Source organism: Pteropus medius, unplaced genomic scaffold (genome assembly GCF_902729225.1).
Source record: "Pteropus medius unplaced genomic scaffold, Ma_sr-lr_union100, whole genome shotgun sequence".
Taxonomy (NCBI): domain Eukaryota; kingdom Metazoa; phylum Chordata; class Mammalia; order Chiroptera; family Pteropodidae; genus Pteropus; species Pteropus medius.
In genome coordinates, this window is record NW_024346062.1 from 5,985,829 (window position 1) to 6,001,789 (window position 15,961).

Below are 15,961 nucleotides of genomic sequence, written 5' to 3' on the forward strand. Positions count from 1 at the left end.
GATATTTATATATTTGGAATCATATAATATTTGTCTTTTAGTGTTTGGCTTATTTCATTTAGCATGTTTTCAAGGTTCATCCATGTTGTAGAATGTATCAGAACATCTCTCTTTATGGCTGAATAATATTGTATTGTATGAAATTTTTGTTTATGTATTGATCTGATGAACACTTGGGTTGTTTACATCTTTTAGCTATTTTGAAGAATGCTGACATGAACATTTTCAGTTATTTTGGGTATAAACTTAGAATTGAATAGAATTGAATAGAATTGTTGGGTCATATAGTAATTCTGTGTTTAGAAGAAATGCCAAATTGTTTTCCTCAGTGAATGTACCATTTTATATTTCTACCAGCAATTTGCAAGGTTCAGATTTTCTACATCCTTTCCTGCATTTCTTATTTCCTGTTTTTGTTTATTTTTAATGTTCTTTCTAGTAGATGTGAAATGGTATCTAATTGTAGTTTTGATTTGCATTTCTCACTGACTAATGATGTTGAGCACCTTTTCATTTACTTATTGTTCATTTGTATATATTCTTTAGATAAATGTTTATTAGTGCTCACTTCAGGAGCGCATATTTAAATTGGAACAATACAGAGAAGATTAGCATGGCCCCTGTGTAAGGATGACACACAAATTCGTGAAGCAGTTCATAAATAAATAAATAAATAAATATTAAAGTTCTTTGCTCAATTTATGAACTAGTTTGTTTGTCTTTTATTGTTTAGTTGTAGAAGTTCTTTTCAAATTCAAGGTATGTGACTTGCAAGAATTTTTTCCAATTCTGTTGGTTGTCTTTCACTTTCTTGATTTTTTTTTTTTTGATGCTGTTTTAAATCAGGGTTTTCTAGAGAACAAAACCAATAGGATATGTATGAATTTATCTATCTATAGATGGATTAGATAGATAGAAAGATAGGTAGGTAGATAGATTCTATTAATCTATGTAAAAAAGGCTGTTGGAATTTTGGTAGGGATTGTTTTGAATCTGTAGATATTATCTATCATCTTAACCATTATTTTATTTTATATTATATTTTATTTATTTTATTTTATTTTATTCTATTTTATTTTATAACGCCTACAGCACCCAGTATTCCTAGGTGTTCTCCCATCCAAGTATGAACTAGGCCTCCGACCCTGCTTAGCTTGAGATCAGACGAAATCGGCACATTCAGGGTGGCATGGCTGTAGACTTTACCATCATTTTATATATATATAATGTACACACACACACACACACACACACACACACACATACACACTTATATATATATATACACACACATATATACACTTATATATATATCTATATATATACACACATATATAATGTGTTTTGTATATGGGTGTGTGTAGGATGTATAAAGTGAATATTTTCTATTTTCTAGATATTTTCTGAATCTATCATTTAATATATTATATATTAATATATAATATAATTAATACCTATATATTGATTTATTTTATGAAATTGGTTCATGCAATTGTGGAGGCTAGTAAGTCTAGCAGCTAGACACTAAGGGAAAATTTACAGTTCCAGTCAAAAGTTATCTAACAGTCTGCAGGCAGAATTTCTGTGGAATTTCTTACTTTCTTTCTTTCTTTTTTTTCCATTAAGGTCTTCAATAAACTCTAGAAATTCCACCTACATCATGGGGATAATCTTCTTTACTCAAAATCTACTAATTTAAATAAACTCATCTAAAAATTATCTTCATAGAAACAAATGGAGAAATAGTTGACCACATATTTATGTTCTGTGCATTGGCCAGGTTGACACATGAAATTAACCATCACAGGTACACAAGTTTTTTTTTTTTTTCCAATTTGATCAATTCAGTGTATCCATTTTTTCATTTGTCACTTGTGCTTTCGATGTCATATTGAAAATTCTGTTGCCCAATTCGAGGGGATGAATATTTACCTGTATGTTTTCTTTTTTTCTAAGAGTTCTATGATTTTAGCTCTTACATTTAGATTACTGATTCATTTTGAGTTAATGTTTATATACAGTGTGAGGTGAGGAATCCAGCTTCATTTTTTTTTTTTTTTTTGCATGGAAAAATCCAGTTTTCTCAGCACCATTTGTTAGAGACTAATCTTCTCTTATAAAAGGACTTTAAACCCCTTTATAAAAATCAATGGACCATAAGTGTATAGGTTTATTTCTGAATACAGAGAGATGGAGGTCGGTAGAGAAAGAAGATGAGAGAGATAGATGCAGCTGGGGAGAAGGGAGAGATTAAAAAAGAGATTAAAATTGAGATTTATATTCAAACTATGAAAATGAAGAAGAGGTAGAAGTAGGTTTAAAACAATTATAGGGACATTGATTTTCTGTTGTGAATTCATTAAAATGGGGTGAGGATGGTTTATGACCAAAATACTGAGACTTAAGCAAGTATATAATTCCCTACATCCCTGTGGCTAAAATACTTGATGTAGTAACTAGGGAGAAACTAAACATCATCTTGAAATAATATAGAATATATGGGAATAAATATTAAAAAAATAATAGAGATTAAAAGTTAGAAAACATAAGCCTTAAAGATCTCCAAGGTAAAGTTTCTGAATAATTGCATGTCTAAAAATAAACAAGCAATTTCTGTATATGTGGGAGGAAATGATATATGACGTTTAGCTCCTCCTACTTCTTTTCAATATTTATTCAATTTTAAAATCTATGTAATAAGCTTTCGTTTTTGAAAGATTGAAGCCTGTCCTGTTCATTTTTTCTCAGCACCTAACACAATGTCCTGTGCATAATAAGCACTTATTTATTGGTTGAGTTAATATGCCAAATATCTTGTTACTTTTCCAGTTACTCCCTATTTTTCTCCACCATCCTATCTATCCCAGAAGACTAATCTGATGTATATCACTCAAAACATTTATATCCTTTGTCTTCTAGATGCCCACAGAGTTTGACCAACAGGGAGCCTTGGCAGGAGATTAGAGGGTGAGAACAGCATATTAATTCCACTGCCTGTCTTTTGGCCAGGTCATGAGCTTGGCATTGTTCCTCATCCAAAGGTCACAGTCATTTTAGGGGGAAAAAAAACAAAACAACAGCAAACAAACACACAGTCATTTTAGGGGGAAAAAAACAAAACAACAGCAAACAACCCAGAACATCGATACCCATCTTTGGGGCTTGGTACTATCTTTTTTTAGTTTTACTATATCCTGCCACACATTTTTATATAGTACTTTTATAACTCTTTTAATATTGTTCTAATTTGCATGTGCATTGATAGATTATATTGGGGGCTCTGTTAGATAATCTAATGGCCATTTATAAGGCTGAATGATTTATAAAAATTAATATCCTATAAATAAGGAGCATTTAAATACTAGCTAAATACAGTTTGCCTTGTTAACATAAATTCTTCAGTTGATTTTCTCTTCCTTTCTATTAATTATCTGATATAAAGAACAAAAAGATGGTAGGGAGTTCATGGTGTTTCTTTTCTCTCTAGACCTTTATAGAAGCTATCAAAATATAACATAAAAAAAAACCCACAAAATTTTACTCTTTCCTCTTCACAACCAATAAATCTTTTTAAAAAGACAGCTTTAAAGAGAAGAAACTTCTTCACAGGTCACTGCATTTAAAGTATAACTTCCTCAAGGAAATTGCCTTTTTATTCTTTTAAATACTCTTCAAATGGTCTTGAACTGTAACCTGTAATAGTTTAACATTCTTAGGTTTGGTCTGTTAAAATGTGGTTGTATATCCTATTTTATGCTGGCAACAATTGCCTGTTGAATTTTTGAAAGATTTTTATTTTGCCATCTCTGCTTTTATAATATTTCTGTGGGATCTCCCCTCTTTATCCTTGATTGCAATCCTATGAATAACCTTTAGTTTCTCTTGTCATTTACCACTCTTAATGAATAATTTCACATACAGACAACAAAAGAATATGGTCCTATCCATGCTAAAACATTGATTTATTATCCAATTAAAACTCTTTTGCTCCCGAGCTCAGACATGATCTTTTGGAAATCTTTAGGGAAGAAGGAAATTAGAACATAGTTGACTTGTTCTCTCTCCTTTGCTATTGTCTGACATATTTGTTCTCCTGTTATTTGTTCTTCCAAGGTCAAGGCCCAGGGAATCTAAAACCATTCTCATTTTTAAGAAGAGTCCTAAGATTTATTGGAATGAGTGTATTTCTTATCTCTCACTTAAATCTCAGCTTCTACAAAGATTTGATCATGTTGTTTATCAACCCAATTCCTCTTTTCCCAATAGCACATCACTTTCTAGACTACAAACATCACTTTTGAATTCAAAGCATCACACATTAAGTTCTGGCATATAACTGATTTTAGGGAAAAGCTCTCATAGCAATGAACAAGGGCTAATGATATTGTCACCTGAACCTGCAGAGCCTTATTTCAAGGAAAGTAATTCAAAACAAGTTCACAGCATGAAAAACAGTTAAGTGACAAAGAGAATAAACTCCAATTCAAACACCAGTGAAATATCTTTTGTACTTGTGCAAGGCAGGCAGAGAAGAGTTACAGATATTTCCTTTAGAACACTTTAATTCCTACAGGCATGGAGACAGCACAGTGTTTTGTTTAAGAAGACAGACTCAAGAGCTAGAGGTCTTCACCTCTAAGCAGCTGTGTGACCCAGCTTTGTAACTTCACCTCCCTCTGTTCAATTTCTATAACTGAAATTGGCGATTGGTAATACCTATCACATAGTATTGCTAGGAGATTTAAATGAACTTATGTGCAAGGTCTTTGAAACAGTGTCTGCGTATGAGTTTTAATTTAAAAATGAATAGGGAGATTTGGATGACATCAGGTCATATAGCTTGATTACAATGGAAAATTACTATCTTGAGCAATAGGATAGAGAAATATATAAATATAAAAATTTGGAGTCACGGAAGTATATCCTCACCCCAGGGCTACATTCTCTATGTAGTTCCTAACTGAGCAGTAAATTTAGGGAAAGAGAAACAAATGAGATATTTTTCTTGATACTTAAGAATATTTCTTTGTGTATCCTTTATTAGTAATTTTGAAATGTCTTTACCTATTTCTCTCACTGACAGACTCTGGAAGGATTATAATCTAGTGTGGGAAGGCTCAGAACTGACAAAATGTAACAAAGCAAGACAAATATTTCTAGGAAAAACACATAAACGGAAACCAATTAAGATTGACTATTAACCATTTAATATGTTATTTTGCCACTTTGTGGCAGAAAAATTTTTCCCTGGACTGGCTGTTGAGCCTCCCTTTTCTCTAACAGTTTCTTTCTTTCTCCTTAGAAATGGTGCCCCTCAAACAACAAATGACTTTTAATCTATCATATATCATAAGTTTTCATAATTAAATAATTAATATGCCTTCCTGGTCAAAAGAATCTGCCTACTACCACCCGCCATTCCAAACTTCATGAGTAACTTCTTTTTAAATAGTAATTTATCTTTCTATTATACTTACTAGAAGTATTAACTATGTCTAATAAACATAGTTATATTGTTTATATATATATATATATATATATACATATGTATACACACACACACACACACACACACACATATATCCAAAAGTACTAGATCTGAAATACTAAACATTTTCAGTGTTCTATTTTATAAACTCAATGTACTTATTACTGAATTCATCTTTTATTTTCTCCTTTTAAGTTCACGTCTGTGTCATTTATTTAAGGTAGTCATGATTCTGCCATACATAAGACCTAAAATCATGGGTCCTCCCTTTTAGTCTCACACAAATGTGTCATGATGTCATGCTAATATTTTAGTGGTCATATATCTTCCAATAATTAATTCTTGTCCCCCTTGACATTGTGTCAGTCTTGGCTCTTATTATGAACATAAGGAATGACTGAAATAGTCACAAATTTTCTCTCATCTCAACATCTCTTAGACGTATCCTTTATCATTCTCTTATATTGAAGTATTTCACAAACTTCAACAGCTTTCAGTGGCTGTTGAGCAAAAAACTGACTAGCTTTCCTTTTGTTAATCTCTTACGTGGCAGTTTCACAACAGACAGTCTGGTCTTTACATCTCAGTTCCTCTCTTGGCTTATATTCAACTTTAAGCCTTAGTCAACTTCCTTCTCCCTTCCTGGAGCTTCTTTATATTTCTGCCTAGAAATTCCTTTCCTATCCTACAAGTCATCAATGACAACTTCATACATGGTAAATATTTCCAACTTTTAATTCAATAAAATTAGCTTCTGTATCAGATATGATATTCATATATTGTTCTATGCAACATAAAATCTTGTTGCACTACTACTGTATTTCTTCCAATGAGTTCATATTTGCCACTAGCTCAGTGTATTTTATTTTCCAGTTAAAGTGGAAATTACTTTTCTTTAGATTTAGAAAGTTAAAAATGGCAAAATTAAGAGTTCGATATATTCTTGTCAGAGTTCTATTTGCCTGCTTTTACATTGATGGATTTTGAAATATATCTCAAACTGTGTGTGATGCAAAAAAAAAAAAAAGTTCAAAAGTAAATCAGTAGTTAAGAAAATCAATACTATCCAAAGCCAAAGTACTAAGTTTCATACCATATAAAATTGAATCTCAACCATGTGACATTAGATGATGTAGAATACTATATGTTTCTCGGTTTTAAGTTTCACCAAACATAAGGAATAAACTATAAAGAAACTGCAAAGTATTTCACATAGCTTTAAGAAACAGTTTTAAACACATCACACTTTCTTTTGAAAGATAACAGAAAATTGTAATTATCAAAGTTAAAAAAAAAAGACTTATTGGAAAAATGATATACATGTTTCACAGTAATAAGATCAATAATTTCTTACTATATTTATGTTTTTATACATAATTTAGGTTCTCTGATTTTCTTCCTCCATCAATATAAATTTTTATTCTTTGTTTTTATGCTTCATAAAATTCACTTTCCATTTACCAAGAGTGATTGGTTTGTTTGATACATTATATAGAAGAAAAAAAAATATGCCAATTCATTTTCTTTCTTGATTTTTGTCATTATTTTTAATGATGTGACACATATTTTCATATTTTAATTTAATTATTTAACTGTGGTTCAGCGATATAAACTATAAACACAATGACAAATGGTAAAGTAAGAGAATTAGATCAAGTTATTTACAAATAAATCATTTTAAATGGTTCCATATATCTCTCACATACACTATATAGCAAAATGCAATAGTTTAGAAGTCTCCACAGAAGGGAGAAGAAAAATGAGATGAACAATTGGATAACAGCAGCAGGATTTTAAATGGGAGGAGAACAGGGAAAATGAACTTGTTATTTTTGTTTTAATGCCTATAGATTTTCAGAGAAGAGTTTCACCTTAAGCAGAAATAACCAAAAATGTCACTTGGTGAAAAATCATTTTCCTAAGTGACTGATGGATTTAAAAACTGCTTTTCTTTTTTTTCTATTTATACATTAGCTTAAATTGTAGGCTTATCATAATCACAATGGAAGCCTTCTGATTAAATCACCTGAAAAAAATTTTGTTCCAGTTCATAGGGTTTTAATCTATATGGAATCTGATACAAAGACAAATATAAAGTATGCTTTAAAATGTTTTCTAAAATATTAGATAACATTTGTATTTTTGATAGAGTTGATCAACTGTATTTTCTATAATTTATTTGGAAAATTAATTCCTATTAATATTTTGTGGAGATTGGCTTAAACACAGTGAAGTGAGAGACATCTCCAGATCTCTCCCCTTGAAACAACAATAAGCTGAACATCTAAAACTTAACAAAAAACACCCAAACAGCACACCAGCACGTCTGAGCATGGAATCTGTGCATAAGAGCTACCACAGGTCAGAACCCCCCACCCCCACCCGCCGTGTTGGGCGGTGGACTAGGAGAAACAAAGAAGTTGCCTCTCACAGCCAGAGCTCCCTGTAGGAAGAAGGGGAGGGGAGAAGGTGCAGCAAGTTCCCTGAACAGTCTTGCCTAGGAGAGCTGTGAGCTCACTGTGGCCGGTGGCAATGCCCAGTCATCAGGGCAGAAGACAGAGAAATGGTGAGGGCAGAGAAGTAGCAAAGGCAGAGAAACAACAACTGATGTTTACTAGCCACTGTTGCAAAACTGAGGCTGAGCTGTAACCCCCAACCTCCAACCGAGAGGGCTCCTCCCCGCATACCCTCTGAGACTGATCACCGCGAAGCCCCAGGGGAATCTGAGCAAATGCTACCAAAACTGTTGCCTATCTACAGCCAAGCAACCCTGAACATATCCGATCTTATCTGATCTTGGAAGCTAAGCAGAGTCGGGCCTGGTTATTACTTGGATGGGAGGCCACCAAAGAATACCAGGTGCTGTCAGCATAAAAAAAATTAAAAAATTAAAAAATAAAAAACTGTCGCAAACACTGATAGGAACTGAAACTGAGGGTAGTGAGCGTGATTAAACATCTATAAGGAAAAAAAAAGACATGATTAAGAATTTATATAAAGCAGAGATCCAAGAGGCTTAGATGCCACCTATTGGAAACTAGAAGAAAAACACCTTCTTTGCAACATGCTAGGAACCATTATATAATAAATCTTCTTTCTGGAAAAAGAAAAAGCAGAACATACTTCCATTAATGCCCAGAAATAGTCCATTAAACACCATGAACAGCCAAGATGACAAGACATCTCAGAAAGAAAGAGAAAAATCTCCAGAAAATAAGCTTACAGAGATAGAAATATGTGACTTAAATGACAGAATTCAGGATGGTACTTCTGAAAAAAAATTCAATGAGATCTGAAACAAATCATATTAACAATTTCAAGAATTGAAAAAACAACTAGATGAGTAGAATGTATTCTTTAGCAAGGAGATCGAAGCCCTCAAAAAGAACCAAATAGACCTTCTGGAGACAAAGAACACACTGCAAGAGTTGACAAATGAAATAGCAAGCTTGGGAAATAGAGTTGACCAAATAGAGGAAAGGATCAGTGATATCGAAGACAGAAATCTAGAAATAAATCAGAAGGAAGAAGAGAGAAACAGAAGAATGAAAAATAATGAAAGAGAAATACAAGAACTAGCTGATACCATCAGGAGAGGAAACAAGAATAATGGGAATTCTTGAAGGGGAGGAAAAGGAGCGGGATTAGAGAGTATTTTCAGAAAATAGTGGATGAGAATTTCCCAAATCTAAGGAATGAGCTGGAGCTTTGAATTCAAGAAGTCAATAGAACACCCAATTATCTCAACTCAAAAAAGCCTTCGCCAAGACACATTGTATTAAAATTATAAAAAATCAATGACAAAGACAGAATTCTCAGGGTGGCCAGGGAAAAGAAGATGGCAACCTATGAAGGAAAACCCATTAGATTATCGTCAGACTTCTCAGCACAAACTTTACAAGCCAGAAAGGAGTGGAATCAAATATTCAAACTATTAAATGAAAGGAACTACCAGCTAAGAATAATGTATCCAGCTAAGCTCTCCTTTAGAATGAAGGAGAAATTAAGACCTTTCCAGACATACAAAAAATTGAGGGAATTCTCCAATATGAGACCTGCACTACAGGAAATATTGAAAGGGGTTGGCTCACCTAAAACAAAATGACAAAACAAACAAACAAACAAACAAAAAACCATAATTAGGAGTAACGTGACTAGCAGGCCGATAAAAGCAGAGGAGTACAACTCTTTCTAAAAACAGGGCATTATAAATTTAAAAAAAGAAGAGATTTGCTATAGCAAGATAGTAATGAACATTAAGCATACATGGGGACAAATTGATACGACAATGACTGAAAAGGAGAGGATTCGAATATATAAATTCGCAAAAGGGAATGGAGATGAGGTGTGAACAGAAGAAAATGGACGACTGTATATATATAACTATCCTTTACATATTCATAGTGGTAACTATATGCAAAAGATTTGGAACCGAAGTATATAAAATAAAACAAGAAGGACCAGAGGGAAAACCCACCAAAACCAACCAAACTGAAGAAAACAGAAACACAAAGACAGGGAAGCAATGGAAACAACGAGCTATCAGAAAGCAAAAGATAAAATGGATATAAGAAAACCTCATATTTTGATAATCACCCTAAATGTAAATGGACTGAACTCACCAATAAAAAGGCACAGAGTGGATCAAAAAACAAAAGCCAACCATATGCTTCTTCCAGGAGACAAATGAGTTTCATCCCAAGGTCACAGAGATGGTTCACCATATGCATATTGATTAATGTGATATACCACATAAACAAATTAAAAAATAAGAATCATATGATCATATCAATAGATGCACAAAAAGCCTTCAACGAGATATAGCACCCATTTATGATCAAAACATTGTAAAAAATTGGTATAGAAGGAAAACATCTTAACATAATAAAGGCCATATATGACAAGCCCTCAGCCAACATTATACTTAATGATGAAAAACTAAAAACCTTCCCTCTAAGATCAGGAACAAGACAAGGCTGTCCACTATCACCACTGTTATTCAATATAGCATTGGAGGTCCTAGAGAGTGCAATCAGGCAAGAGAAAGATATAAAAGGCATCCAAATAGGAAACAAAGAAGTCAAACTGTCACTATTTGCGGATGACATGATTCTCTATATAGAAAACGCTAAAGACTCCATAAGAACACTGCTAGAAACAATAAGCAAATACAATAAAGTTTCTGGATACAAAATCAATGTTCAAAAATCCACAGTGTTCCTATACTCTAATAACAAAGTGTCAGAAAAAGAAGTTGAAAAAGTAATTCCTTTTGCAATTGTAACAAAAAGAATAAAATACCTAGGAATAAATCTAATGAAACATGTGAAAGACATATATAATGAAAACTATAAGACCCTATTAATAGAAATCGAAGAAGATACAAAGAAATGGAAAGATATTCCAAGTTCTTGGATTGGAAAAATCACCATAGTTAAAATGACCTTATTCTCTAAAGCATTATACAGATTTAATGCAATCCCCATCAAAATCCTATTGGCATTTTTTAAAGAAATAGAACAAAAATCATCAGATTTGTATGGAAGCACAAAAAATCCCGAATTGCCAAAGGCATTCTGAGAAAAAAGAACAAGGCTGGAGGCATCACTCTGCCTGACTTCAAATTATACTACAAAACGACAGTAATCAAAATGGCATGGTATTGGCAGAAAAACAGACACATGGACCAGTGGAACAGAATTGAGAGTCCAGAAGTAAACCCATATTTATATGGGCAAATAATTTTCAACAAAAAGCCAAAAGCATACAGTGGAGAAAGGAAAGCCTCTTCAATAAATGATGCTGGGAAACCTGGAAAGCCACATGCAAAAGAATGAAACTAAATTGTTGTCTATCACTACACACCAAAATTAACTCAAAATGTATTAAGGCCTTGAATATAAGATCTGAAACAATAAAATGCATAGAAGAAAATAGGAAGTCAACTCAAGGACCTTGAACTTAAAGAAGATTTTATGAACCTCTGTTACACTATTTTATTACACCTGATACTTCTATATATTTAAAGAGGAGAGGGAATTAAAAGCAAAAATAAATGAATGGGACTACATCAAACTAAAAAGCTTCTGCTCAGCAAAAACAACTATCAACAAGGTAAAGAGACAACCATCCGAATGTGAAAATATATTTGCAAGCAACACCTCCAATAAGGGCCTGATATCCAATATATACAAGGAACTCATATAACTCAATAACAACAACAACAAAAAAACAAATGATCCAATAAAAAAAATTGGCAGAGGATCTGAACAGACACTTCTCCCTAGAGAATATACAAATGGCCAACAAATATATGAAAAGATGCTCAAAATCGCTATCTATTAGGGAAATGCAAATCAAAACCACAATGAGATAGCATCTCACACCTGTTAGAATGGCTATAATCAACAGAACAAGTAATTACAAATGTTGGAGAGGATGTGGAGAAATAGGAAACCTCATACACTGCTGGTGGAACTGCAAATTGGTACAGCCACTATAGAAAACAGTATGGAGGTTCCTCAAAAAGCTAAGAACAGATCTACCATATGACCCATCAATCCCTCTACTGGGTATTTACCCCAAAGACTTGAAAACCCATATCCAAAAAGATATTTGCACACCGATATTCATAGCAGCATTATTCATAGTGGCCAGGACATGGAAGCAACTGAAGTGTCCTTCGATAGATGACTGGCTAAAGAAGCTGTGGTACATATATACAATGGAATATTACTCAGCCATAAGAAGAGATCAAATACTGCCATTTGTGACAACATGGATGGACCTTAAGATAATTATACTAAGTGAAATAAACCAGACAGAAAAGGTTGAAAATCACATGATATCACTTATATGTGAAATATAAACCTAAAAGCAACAAAGGAACAGGACAAACAGAGACTCATGAACATGGACAATGGACTAGTGGTTTCTAGTGGGGAGGAGGGCGGGAGGAAGGGGAAAACAAAAAAAATAAAATGTGAAAAATGAAATTTTTTTAAAAAAGGAAACAAGTATTTTGTGCAGATAATGGAATGACTAAATGTTAGTTGTACTATTTGAGAATTCTATTGAATGGATTGCTTAAGATAACTCTCAGAATTTTTAATTTCATTTATCAGTTACAAAGGGATGAAGTTTACATTCTGTAAGACTTTTATTACTATCTATATTTATCTCTGTAAACGAAAGAAAATGATGGAAAATAATCAGTAAAAATGCACTTGCATCCTATACCACTTTGTTTTAAAAACACAATGAAATTTGTGGCCACAAAAAAGAATGAATCTGTGGAGACCTCACCTATTACATTGTTAAATTTTAATATATAAATTTATTAAAATATGTATCTTGGTCACGGTCATATTAGTTATAAAAGATATTCTTTTTATTCAGCTTTTATGTTCTAAAGATCAATATAATATTTCATCATATTCAGGAAAAACACTGAATTCAGGTTTGAATACAAACATAACTCAATTTTATTCCTACTCTACTACAGTAAAACATTAATAGTAATAACTGCCTTACCTTCCTTAGGGTTTTGGCTTCTTTCTTTATCTTGTGTAAATTTACCTGAAAATAACTCAAATTTATAAAATATCGAGAACTGAAAATGTCATACTAAAGTTATTATGTCAAACATGATCTCAGCCTTCATCTAGTTTATCGTCTTATATAAAGACATAAAAGTGTCAGGTGCTATAAAATAGTGTAACAGAGGCTCAATCTAGATTAGAGCTTGGGGGAAAAAAGGAAAGGATGGGACAGGAAGAAATGACAAAGTCCTTTCTGAGGAAGTGACTTCAATGGTCAGATTTGAAGTAGGGATGTAAGTAAGCCAAATTAAGGTGTACGTTGAAGAATACTACAGTTAAGAGAAATAGTGAGGATAGTAAACAACAATAAAAACAAACAAACCTCAATTTCTAGTAGAGAAGGCTAGAAGGCATTTTAAAGTCACTATATCAGAAAATAAATGTTGGTTACACATGGTGATGGAAAGTTTTGGGCATATGGATTGTGACTAAAGCCATAATTTCGAAATTGCAGAGATTTTTGAAGGAGAATATGGCAAGATACATGTTATGTGATTTCTGACCTTAATCATCCTATAGAAAAGTTGGAGACAAATAGAAATGTCTAAAGGATTTGAAAGAAGCCCAGGAAAATGTGATCTTACTCAGGCCAAATAAAGAAATGCCATCTACAGCATTAAATATTTATGAGAGTTTAATTAATATAAAGATCAAGCAATATTATTAGTAGTCATTAACTAATACGGTATCATATTTGTTTACCAAATGCATATAAAATACTAGGCAGACAGGCATAAACATGATAAAAATTTTTAACCCTTGATTATTGAGAATATGGGTGAAATTTTTCTTCTTTCTAACTCTCTGTATTTAAATTTTCTATATCTATCATGTGATGAATCTAAATTTACTGTTTTTAAAACTGTTTAGATATAATCCTAATTTGCTTTATATTATAAAGGAAAGATATTTTAAAGTGGCCTACTTTAGCATATTTAGTAAGATCAACCAATAAAAAGTTATTAGTGTTTTTAGGCAGTTACCAAGGAATTGCTCATTTTAAGCAAGTTATAGGCAAAAAAAAAAAAAAAAAAGAATACAAAAATAGAATCAGCATAGTTGAATATTTATAAGTGTTTATTAAATGAGAACCAAAAAAGGTAATGTTCAATTATTTTTTGAAAAAAAAAAAATATTAAGAAAGAGATTAAGTAAGTAAAATGCAAGAGAGTGGAGAGAAGGGGCAAAAAGGATTTTAGGACTACGTTCATAAGTATGTCCAGCAAATGTTGTTAGGTTTTGCTGTCCTCTACCTTAGGGAGAAGTGAAAGCTATAATGCATCTTGGGGAGGGAGATAAGGGAGTCCCTTGGCACTTGGCACACTTGGACATTTTTTTCTTAGATAGGCCTTGCTGACTACAATAGGAAATACTATCCAATTAGTTTTCTTTGTTTTATAACATTAATGTTTTAGTGGCAACTAGGAACATACTGGTAAAAATTTTAACTCTTTAGTACCAATAGAATTTTAATACATAATCTTCATATATCCAACTACATTATTCAAATTACCAATAAATAAGTGAAAAAAGTAAAGGAATTATTTATTCTGAATATTATTAAATGACGGAAGGACACTAAATATATTTGAATTTTAAAAGGAAACATATTATTGTCTTAGTCGGTTAAAAGTTGCAAATTATTTCCAATTAAAAATGTTCTTATAAACTTTTCTCAAGATGGGTAGTGTTTCTCAAGATGCGTAATGTCAAAAGTTTGGATCTGTGTCACAGCGTAATACCTTTTCATTTTAATTCTGTCATTGGAACAATGGAATAGAAATTATTATAAAGCAGATCAGTTTGAACTATAACAAAAAGGTTTTGTTACTAAAACACCAGTAAGATCTTGAAAGTAGGTATTTGCTATAATGCAGTCTGACACTTTGATTGTAATCTTAATGGGCAGTCTTTCTTATGAATGATTAAAAACATGTGCAAAATCAATCAAAGAAATTATAGAACATCCCCAAAGTGAGACAAATCCATCAGGTTTCCAATTGAAGTTTCTTTTATATTAAAGAAGTTTCCTTCTTGGGAGTTGAACCGATATTGAACACAATTTGAGCATTGTATTCACATATTCTTTAGATGATAAAATATGCTATGACATGGCAGAAAACAGAAACCATTACCAATTCTCTGGATATTTATAGTATTTTATCAAAACATAGAAAAAAAAAGTTCGACAGTCTTTTGTTGGCATTCTAAAGCAAGAATCGCTGTTTTTGCTTCTTTATGGGTTGACTAATAAAGAATGAGAATATCTCATTGCAATTTATAAGATGGATTTTAAATAACATGAGTACAGCATTTTCTGGATGTGTATCATTTCTACCAACCACGATATTGCAATTTTATTTTCTACATTCATCAATCCGTGATTTAGACATTAGAAAGTCTTTGATCAAAGTGACATAGTTAGCTGACATGGAACAATTCTGGTAGTTTAACTGTATTTAGTTTAGAATCTATGCTATTTTAGCTAATTAAAAGGCACAGATGTGAACTAGATTGTTTCTCATGTGATAAAAGCAAACAGATGTGCTTGGAAACAAGAGAACCTATTAACAAGCTGTCTGGATTGATAGAGTCACTAGCAGTGTCACGGTGGCCTAAGAGTCCAAATTGTTAGTAAGCTGATTCTCATTAACTGTGGGCTGGCAAAACATCAAGAGAAACCTGTGCAGACAGCAACAAAACATGCCTGATAAAATATGGGCAAATAGCATTCATAATAAAAAGGTCAGTTAAGGTATTATAAAGCTGTTCACTGCTTGGAAATCACTAAACCAGTTAAGGATATAAAACTTTTTATCAACATAATAATAAATTAAGTATTCTTTTGAGTAAGACCAAGGCTTGTAGGAGG

At 32.3% G+C, this 15,961-nt stretch overlaps 1 non-coding gene across 1 annotated transcript; it reads left to right on the forward strand.

Moving 5' to 3' along the window:
- Positions 1-562: 562 nt before the first annotated feature.
- On the forward strand, positions 563-665 carry LOC120612688 (U6 spliceosomal RNA). Its single transcript, XR_005655509.1, has one exon. It is a non-coding gene; the product is annotated as a U6 spliceosomal RNA (small nuclear RNA).
- The last annotated feature ends 15,296 nt before the right edge of the window (positions 666-15,961 follow it).